An 11,098-nucleotide genomic window follows, 5' to 3' on the forward strand; every position below is an offset into this window, starting at 1 on the left:
AAGAATCCCAATCAAATGACTACCGGGTCCCACCCATGTGAATCATACAACCACTAGTTCATGATACATCGTGACACCTTCTAAACAATAAAATGATAGGCTCGCGGTACTATGCCTATCTTGCCGTTATTCCATCACTGTCATGAAGACTCACAACGAGCACCAAAGGGGCCTAAAGGTACTCAACCATCAACATACCAAATTGGTGGAGCCCAATTAACACCCCTCTCAATCAATAACTAAACACATTACAAGCCATACCCGTCTATAACACACAATTCCTTTCACAGTACAGGCTGCTACCAACGCAAAATCAGACGAAAACATGGCCGCACACAACCAATGAATGAGATAGGCGGTTGTATTCTTGCTCCAAATCAAAGGCTACTAACCAAATAAGAACCATACCAATAAATTCGGACCAAGTGTTCTCATGCTATCTTACTCAGTCCACATACACCACACGGGAAACACATAACCAACCCTAGATCTACGACATTCCTTCTTCCTTACAACCTTACCCTTAGGGTGAGGCACCACTAGATCTAACCAAAATGACGAACCTTAAACGGTAACAGAAGCATCCTCATTAATGGTCGAAACAAAGATCCCACACCTTTATTAAAACTGAACAAATCCTACCAATACGTAACTAACTCGATAAAGCTTCCAATGTTATCTAGAAATGCTGTTAAAGCCCTGGTCAAATCAATCCAAAATACCGACATTGCCGATGCAACATGCTAAAATTGGATTCTACGAAGATCCAAATCCACATCTAAAAAACTAAACACCACCGCTTCGACGTCCGATCTCCTAATAACCAGGGACAACTGCCAAACCCAAGTCCGCTATGAAAAATACTTCCATAACCAACAATTAAAGGTACCCATACCCCAAAACCAAAATATACAATGTACAGAAGGAGAGGTTTCTTCAGACAAGGTTGCAGGTATATTATCTTTTGCTTTCTTTTCAGTTTTATCAGTATTTTGTTGTTGGAATCTTGCATCGGTTTGGGTAAGCGTATCTTTGGGATTAATTATCTGCATATGTTTGGGTTATATCTTCAAGAAATGATATATGCCAATTGCATGCCATGAACTATTAGTGGTTAGTGAAAGGTTGTTTCCCTTTTAGCGGATTTGGAGTGTTAGTGTTATCTTGGTTTATGGTTGAGATCGGTTTAGGGGCACTATGCGAAAGGTCCATGGTTAGGATTAGGCAGGTTGGTTCTCCAGTAATCATTAGGGTTCAATGGTTTAAATAATGGTTCCGGTAAGAGCGGCGGGTGCCTCTGAGAGAACCGTGGGTTCAAGTTTTGCGGATTGGTAGAAGGAGAGGGGTAGCAAAAAGATGGCAATGTCAGTTGCATGAGTTGATTTGGTCATCAGAAACGTCAGAGTAGTTTCATATTTTCTCAGGTTGCAGTCATTTATGATTTAGGGATTCCTCAAGAATGGGTGTTGGGATGAAGATTCGTCAGTCGGGGCAAGTGTTATGATTTTCCGTCGCCAACATAAGAACTCTAGGAATCGGTATGGTAATATGGGAGGTGGTTTGGACTATCTGAATGGTTAAGATTTCAAGAGTATCCTTCAGAATTTCAAGAATTGGGGTGATCATTGAGCTTGGCTAGCAATGGAACGCAAGTATTGTCCAGCATCGTTAGGATTCAGTGATTTCAACCATTGTGCTTGGATTTGCTTTTGGAAGCGCCAAGGGAAGTGGTCTATTGCCGAGGTTTTGGTCTGAGCATCGGTTATTTGGACTTCGAGAGTTGAGTGCGGTATCGTTTCAAGGCATCTGGTGTTGTTAGTTTTGCTAGGATTCAGGAAGTGTTCATCTGGTCTTTAGAGGTTGTGCGGTCTTTGGGGTTTGGCTAGTGATAGAGTACTAACACTGGGTAACATAGGTTGTCATAAGTTTGATTATTAGAGGATAAGAAGGATTGGGAATCCTTCAATTCTCAGGTGCTGTGAAGACTTAGTCGAACCAAAGTGGGGGAGAATCGTTCAGGTATTCAGGAACAGGAACAGTTGTGAAGCTATGACGTGTTTCGCATCCCATTGGGGGAGGAAGGCGGCCCAAGTGGCTGTCTGGATTAAGGATTGGGTGAGTTGGTAGTTCGGGAACCTCCCAACATTGGGTTCGCATCTTGTGGGGCGGATAGCAGGCTTTGGGGGACCTAGGTTAAAGTTCCAGTCGTGACCCGAGTTTGGTTTGGGTGTTTAGTCGAGTGCATGCTCGACTCTGGATGGTGTCCGGATAGATAGATTAGCGGTAAGGCATTTGGTGGTGGGTGTGGTAGCATAGAAGTGTTGTAAGATTGAGGGGTGACCCGTAGTATTCACTAGTGGTTAGTTAGTGTGGGAGTATTGTAAGACTGCGGGGTGACCCGTAGCATTCATCGGTCCCTATTCAACGGTGAGATTCTGACAATCTTTGATTGCTCACGAATTTCTTCAGATGGTTTAGGCCAAAACGGGTCTGTTCGCAAGGCTGTGGGAGGGCTACAACATGTTTGGAATCAGGAAATTGGTAGGTCGGGGGAGACCGGATATGAGGTAAGACTACATTTAGTCCTATAGCATTCAGCTTAGCATCGAGTTTGGTGTCGAGATGGTTCAGGTAGTTATTGTCGGTCGAAGTTTTCTTTCGGAAGTCGCGTGGGGCGACTGTGTGATTGTCTTCTGGCTTAGCAACCGGACAGGAATCCGGTATTCCAGATAGTTGGAAGATAAGTTGGGACCAGGGATGTCTCAATTACTGTTGGAAAGCAGATAGAAGGTAGCGTGATGCTTCGGGCAAAAGTGGAGAGTTGGGGATTTATGTGTGTGGGGTAGCTTGTTGATCGAAAGTACTAAGTCACTTATAGCGGGATTAAATAATCTCAGAGTAATTGATATAACGTTGTTTCACAGCTCTCGTTTGAGTCTAACCGTTGCAGGGATGAATCTTTTACTCGAAGGATTATATGAGCCTTCTGTCAAGTATAAGTGTACTACAACTGTTTATGGCCAGTGACTTTGTTCTGTTGATAGCGTCAAGATGATCAGGGTTAGAAGTGTATGCTTGGTCTGTTATTTAATAAAAGGCTTGGTTTGGTAATCTTACAGCATGAGCGGCCTGTCAAGAAGTCAGACCAGTGCAGATTTCAGGTTTCAGAGAGGTAGAAGTGGTTTCCTTCGGGGGCTTAGGGTTTGTTTTTCTTCAGGATGGAAGTTTCTATTTGGGTTTCGGTTGTCTTTGGAAGGTTGTCTTGTGCGCAGAATTTTTCGGTTGCATTCCTCAGGATGGTTGTTTTGTTAGGAGTGTTAAAAAGGAGTGATTTCAAGGACGAAATTTAATTTAGGTGGGGGAGAGTTGTAACACTCGGTTTCGGATTTGCTTCTTTGTTCGGGACTGCGACCTAATCTTCAGTGGTCATGAGGCTTAGGGCCTTGGGAAGGGAAGGATTTGGCCCAATTCGGATGTGGGTGTCATGGTATAAGTGATCCAAGTGTTCGATTGTGTCTTCGGAGGCCAAGGGTATAATCGTGATTTGATATCTCGATCCTTTACGGATTTTGGATTTTGTTCGAGAGGTTTTTAGGCTTGGGTGTGTTGCTAGAAGCGTAGGGCTTCTCGCCACCTTTTGTGGATATAAAGTTCGTCGGAAACAGACTTAGAACGAAGGAGTTATGGCCGGAAGAAATTTCAGGGTTTTAAGAGGCATCGAGTACGCGAGGCGTACCGGTCATGTACGCGGGGCGTACAGGGTGAAAAGATCGCGGGTGTTTCTTGAGTATGTCGGGCGTACAAAGGGGTATGCGGGGCGTACTCCTTTCAGCACCAAACCCTAATTTCTCAACTTATACCCTATATAAGCAACATTATATCCTTCACTGGGTCATTTTAGGTCAGCCTCCACCTCTTTTGACATCATAGAAACCCTAGAGTGCCTCAAGTGAGCTTTTGGAGCTTGGAGAAGAGTGTTAATGGTGATTTGTGTAAGAGAAGAAGAAAGTTGATGACTCATTTCCTGGAGGGAGCTTGTAGATCCAGAAAGTTCACATCTTTTGCAATCTATTGGAGGTAAAAAGCTCTGATCTTGTCTTCTGATTTCATAGATCTTCTTTTGGGTTTGTTTTTGGTCATTTTAGCCTCTTTTGGGTGGTTCTTGTGAGTTTTAGTTGTTTCAGAAGTTGTTATTTTGGATCTGGATGTTTTGGGTGTCCTAAAGGCATAAAAATGTGATATTTATGGTTTACTTGGACTCATGCATGTGTTAAGACCTTTCATTAAGCTCTTTTGAGCTTTAAAGTCCCATTAAGCCATATATGTAAGTAAAGTTTTCAACTTTACGTATTAAGTCATCTATGAGAATCATATATGAGAGTTTGGAGCAATGACTTAAGTGATTAAGTGATTTTTGGAGATGGTTGGGATCCAGAGGAGTACGCTGGGCGTACCCATCTAGTACGCTGCACGTACTGGCCCCAAGGGGTGTATGCTGGGTGTACCAGTTGAGTACGTGTGGCATACTCGACTAGGTTGGACTATCTTGTGTTGTTGACGTTTTGGGCTTTGGACCTTGGACCAGGAGTTGACTATGGTTGACCATTCAGTATTCCAGGCCTTTTTGGATATTGGGCCTTCTTAGGATAGGTCCATGATGGATTTGGGCCTTATTGGGCCTTGCGGTGTCATCTCGAGTTTGGGCTATTATTTGGGCTTGTGGATTATTGGACCGACCGAGGATGTAGGTTTGGATTGGGAATAAGTTATTGGGCTTTAGGGTAGGGCCCATGTAAGGGTTAGGCCCAATTTGGAAAATTGGGCCATTAGTGGACATTTATGGATCATAGTTTGGAACCCAATTGCTAATTTGGTGATATTTTGGTATTGATAGCTCGGGAAGTCATCTGGGCATCAGCTAAGGATCTATTTCTGTGAGCTTCTGCATTCGAGGTGAGTCTCCCTTCGTAGAATATGTGGGTCGAAGGCACCAAGGCCGACCCACTTGTTACATTATAGTTTGATGATTGTCTTTGTGATAATTGTCAGTTGTGCATGTATTGTTTGATGCTTTCTGTGTGATATTATGTGGTAGTGGTAGGGGTGAAATAGACCCGGTGTCCGGTTAAAATAAACCGAAGGGGTAGGTCAGTGACCCAAATATGCCTGACAGTATGTTATGTATGATATTATATGGTAGTGGTAAGGGGTGACACAGACCCTATAACCGGTTGAAATAAACCGGAGGTTAGGTCGGGCACCCAAATATGCATGACAGGGTAGGTCGGGCACCCAGATATGCCTGACAGGGTAAGTCGAGCACCCAAATATGCTCGACAAGGTAGGTCGGACACCCAGATATGTCTGACAATATGTTTGTTTGGTATGTGGTATTGGGGAAACTCACTAAGCTTCGTGGTTATGGTTTTCAGTTTTTGTTTCAGGTACATCAGTTTTCAAATGAAAGAGCTCGGGAAGATCGTAGCGCCTACACTCGTGTTTTTCGCAATATGTGGTCTTTGGGATCGGACTCTGATAATTGTTTTATTCGAAATGCTTTTCAATGTTTTGAACAAAGATACAATAGTGTTTTGATTATGATAAAAATGAAATTTTTACCTTGGATTTTTGGGTCGTTGTACATTCTAGTATGTTAGTTTTTGTTATTATTATTAATATTATAAGTTATTGTTTAGTATTTGTTTCCTAATTTGCCTATTGAGTGGATAAATTAATGTTTTCTAATTTGTGTAACTTATTTTTTTACCTAAAAGTTATTTTAAAAAACATCCATGAACACGAAATTAATAAAATTGTAATTTTTATATCTTTACAAGTAATTAAATAAGTTTCGGTGAACAATAAATCAGTTAAGGAAAATTAAATCATCATAATTTACATTCCAAATCTTTAGACAGATTTACAATCCAAACATAAAACAATGGAACGTGATTCCATTTCACTTCATATTAACCAGAATCCTAATCACTTCAACAAAGAAAAAATTATGAACAAACACCCCTTCATTCTTGGTCAAACTTGATTGCTATTATGGCTTTTTTACAAAGACTTGATCTTTGTTCTATATGGTTTCTTTTTCACTTCTTGCTGCATTTGAAGACCCTCTTCCTTTACCACCCAAAGCAGTTGGAATTCCATTTGAAAGGGCTTTTGTTAAAGTACTCGACTCAGTATCATAGATAGGAAACTGTTAGCCTTTATATTATTAGCCCACTTGCTTATGGGCTCTTTAGTCTTTAGCCCATTAGGGTTTTGTCTAGCTAGTATTTATATCCGCTTTCTTCTTTGTAGTCTTCATGTTTTTTATTGAGAACCCTTGTATTTTCTCTTTATTTATAATCATATGACAATGTTATCATGGTATCAGAGCAGAGGTTTGATACATTGTTAGAAGCCTTTGTAGCAGTCATCTGTGGCGTGGATCGAACTGTAGCAGATTCGTTCATAGCAGATTGATGTGTTGATTCGCTGTTTCTGTTGATTCGTTCGTTGTTGCTGTTAATTCGTTCGCTGTTGTCAGTATTCGTTGTTACGTTGATTCGTTGTCGCTGTTGATTCATTGTCCGATTGATTGCTTCTGCTGGTTTGTTACTCCTTTCATTCTCAGATTGTTATACTGTTATTGTGGTTATTTATTCGCTGCCAACATGACTGGAAAGGATGATTCCCTTCAGTCAATCAGTACTCGTCTAGATGGAAAGAATTATACGTATTGGAGTTACGTTATGAAGAACTTCCTTCGTGGGAAGAATATGTGGGGCTATGTCACTGGGACTAAAGCCAAACCCTCAGTGCCTCAAACAGATAATTTTGATTTGTTGCTTGATGCTTGGGAGACTGATAACTCCAAGGTTATCACTTGGATTAGTAACTATGTTACTTAGTCCATTGGTATGCAGTTGGCTAAGTATGACACATCAAAGGAAGTTTGGAATCACTTGGAGAGACTGTATACTCAGTCCAATTTTGCTAAACAATACCAGTTAGAATATGATATTCGTGCCCTTCAACAGAATGACCAGAGTATTCAAGATTTCTATGCTGCTACGTCTGATCTGTGGGATGAATTGGCTCTTACTAAATCTAAAGATTTAAAAGATTTTGAGCCTTACATTGCTAGGAGGGAAGAACAACGATTGGTCCAATTCTTGATGGCCTTGCGTTCTGATTTTGAAGGTCTACGTGGAACAATTCTTCATCGCTCTCCTCTTCCCTCAGTTGATTCTGTTGTCCATGAGTTAATTGCAAAAGAGACTCGTATCAAGTCTCCTGCAGATAAAGAGTTTAAAGCAACCTCTATTCCTACTTCCACTCCTGTTATGCTTGTTGTCTCCTCAAATCAGTCCTGACAAATTTCAAGGGCTGCTTATGATGAGTGTGCATTCTGCAAACAGAAGAATCATTGGAAAGCTCATTGTCCATTGTTAGTCAACAAGGGTAAATCTGGTCAACCTCAGTCGGGACAACAAAATAGATCTGGTCAACAGAAGTTTCAGCCACGTTCATCTGGTACTCCTCCATGGACCCCTCGTTCTCCACAGTTTGCTGTTGCTGCTATCCCACCAGTTGATACAGATTCTATTGGAAACATGCCCCCATCTGCATTGGATCCCAAGGTGTTTGAGAGCTTCAGACAGTATTTAGCTTCTAATCCCACTGCCATGTCTGCATCTATGTCTCACTCTGGTCCTACTTCATCTGGTACATCAGGTATTCCCTCATCTTTGTGGATTTTAGATTCTGGTGCAACCCATCATATGACCCCTCATTTGTCATCATTTACTTCTTTGTCGCAAGTGTCATATATTCTGTTAAGTCTGCTAGTGATACATCTATGCTAGTTGAGGGTGTTGGGTCTGTCTCTATTCCTCATATCACTCTCCCTGATGTTTATTACATTCCCAAACTTACTTTGAATCTTGCCTCAGTCAGTCAGTTATGTAAGTCTGGTAACTGGGTGTTCTTTTCTGATTCTGTCTGTGTTATACAGGATCAACACACCTAGAAGGTGATTGGGATCAGCCGTAGGGTGGGGGAACTGTATCTCTTGGAGGTTCTCAAAGTGTCTGTTGTTGCTGCCTCCAACATTGATTTATATTCTTTCCGTTTGAGTCATTTGTCGTCTGAGTTTTATCTTTGGCATTCTCGTTTGGGACATGTGTCTGTATCACGTTTGAGTTTTTTAGCATCTAGTGGTGTTTTGGGTCATTTAGACACTTGTGATATTTCTGATTGCAGTGGTTGTAAACTGGCAAAATTCTCTGCTTTACCTTTCAATAAAAGTATGTCTTGTTCTACTGCTCCTTTTGACATTATTCATTCTGATGTATAGGGTCCTGCACCAGTATCCACAAAGGGTGGGTCAACCTATTATGTATCTTTTATAGATGATTATACTCGATATACATGGGTTTATTTTATGAAACGCATATCTGATTTCTTTGATATTTACAGTAATTTTAGAGCTCTTGTTAAAACTCAACATTCGGCTGTGATTAAGTGCTTCAGGTGCGACTTAGGGGGTGAATATACCTCTAATGATTTTACTCAGTTACTTGCTTCTGATGGTACCATACACCATTCCTCGTAGACTGACACACCTCAGCAAAACAGTGTGGCAGAACGAAAACATTGTCATATTGTTGAGACTGCCCGTTCATTGCTATTGTCTGCGCAGATCCCTAGTGCCTTTTGGGGAGAAGCAGTCCTAACTGCTGTGTGTGTGATTAATCGTATCCCTACTTCAATGAATTCAGGAATGTCTCCTTTTGAGAAGTTATATGGTCATCTACCAGACTATTCTTCCTTACGAGTTTTTGGATGTACTTGTTTTGTTCTTTGTGACAACCCGAAACTTCTATCTTGTACACTTAGTCAAATTCAATCAACGTTAAACTTGTTCTGTTGACTTCTTGTACTGTTTAAGGGATTAATTTAAGTGTTCTAAGCTTGAGTATGACCAAGGTTGAGTTTAGGAATGAGTCAGCAAGTCGTATAGTGTCAAAACCGGGCCATACACACCCTTAAGAAGAGTGTACGGCCGTACACATGGGTGTGCGGCCGCACACTCACCTCTTGGCCGCACACTCTCTTTTGGGCAGCATACTTACCCCTATATAAAGGGTAGCCCCCTTTCCTTTCATTCCTTTGACACCTTGGCAGCACACAAGACATTTCCTCTCAAGTTTCTTCTACCACAAACCCTCCAAAGCTTCAAGAACGTGAGTAATTCATCCTCTAACTTGATATCCATGAAAGACCACTCTATCTAGGCCTTATGTGTGCAATATTCATCATGTTCTTCGTGTTTGGAAGTGAGTGCGGCCGCACACCCCCCTTTAAGGTGGCCGCACACTCCTAAAACACCCTCCAAAGTGAGAGTTTGACTTCCATACTCGAGATAGACATGACTCTAGCCTTATTACACCGTGGAATTGACATTTTGGACATCTTCATGTGGGGTGTATGACCGCACACACCTGTGTACGGCCTCACACACCCTTATGCGGCAACACATTCCTTGTGTGCGGCAGCACACTCCCGTGTGCGACCACACACTCATCCTAGGGCCGGAAACCCACTTCTAGGACCCTTAACTTGCACAACAATTGAGTATAGACCTAGAAAACTTCGTGGATACAAGTATGGACCTTGAGAACACTTCAAAGGCACCTTCTTTCATGAGTGTACGGCCGCACACCCCTTAGGCCGCACACCCATGGCCGCACACACACTCAAGGTGGCCATACACTCCCCTCATGCAACCCTACAAGACCCTAACACTTAGTGCAAGTAGTTCCAAGTCGCTAGAGTGGTTTTCCATCACATCTAGAGGTGAAATACCTTCATTTGACTCTTTTATGTGTCATTACGTGTTAATTAGGATCAAATCGTGTTCAAGGCTTCACTTGAACACCCAGCTTTCCGTATCGATCCTTCAATCAAACCACTTACCCGAGGTGAGTTCATACCCCTACATTTTCTGTGTTTTTAATGTTTTCAGGGGGGAATACAAGCCAAACTCAAAGTATTTTATTAAGTTTTACACTTATTAATACAACCCAACGATTTCCACGTCTAATAACATATTCGGATACTTTATCCCTTTTGTAATATGTTGAGCATAAGGGAAACTTTATTTTTGGAAATCTAACTTCATAGCTTTCAGAAAGGTTTTACAAAGCACTTTCCATATCAACTATAATAAACTATAATGGGTATAGTTTGGGATAACCCTCTAGACAGTTTCTACCAAATCAGATTTCAGGGATGAAAATATATAAACTATGGCAGATTTAGTTTATGTTATATATTTTCTCAGGAGTATAAAGTACTGTTATTCAAGGATAATTATTGTTTTATATTGTTTCTCGCTAGTAAACTAGATTATACAGAATTGTGAGGCTCTACTTCAATACTGTACCCTTAGGTGTACAGGGTTAAATCCTATATCAGTATAACCAGAGTCTCCTGGAGGGAGAGCGTGAGATTTGTGAATAGATCTATTCGGGACTGACAATCCCACACTTGAACTGCTAGCTACAGTTAGGCGGGCACGCCTGGGGTGAACAAATGTCATTTAGCTTAACGCCTGAAGAACGTTATAAAGGTCTCTAGGTCATATCAAGTATGGTTATACGACTCGCAAACTAAGTATAAACTAACTTTGGTTTACGGACTCTACTCTTCATTTGTTTTATTTTGAGTAATAAAACTGCTTTCATATATGTACTGATAGAAATCAAGGATTTCTACACTTGCATCTCTACCTCTAGGATGAATAACCTGTTTTTAGGGAAAGTATGGGATTTTCCCGGGATAACACCGACATTTCTAAAACTGATGGTTTATTTTCTACTACTAGATACTTGTTCAAAACTACTTTTCGTAAGAAAATATGGGATTTTCTTGAGGAACACTTTTCAAAAAGGATCAAAGAACATTTTTCCACCAAAAACTAAATGCTTATGAACTCACCAGCTTTTTGCTGATATTCTTTCAAAACTGCTTGTATTCTCAGGGAATCAGTAGATAGGTACTTCTTGGATTTAGAGAAGCCGGAGCAATAAGAGTCATG

This window comes from Lactuca virosa, chromosome 6, assembly GCF_052849685.1.
Source record: "Lactuca virosa cultivar CGN04683 chromosome 6, Lactuca_virosa_CGN04683_v6, whole genome shotgun sequence".
Lineage (NCBI taxonomy): Eukaryota > Viridiplantae > Streptophyta > Magnoliopsida > Asterales > Asteraceae > Lactuca > Lactuca virosa.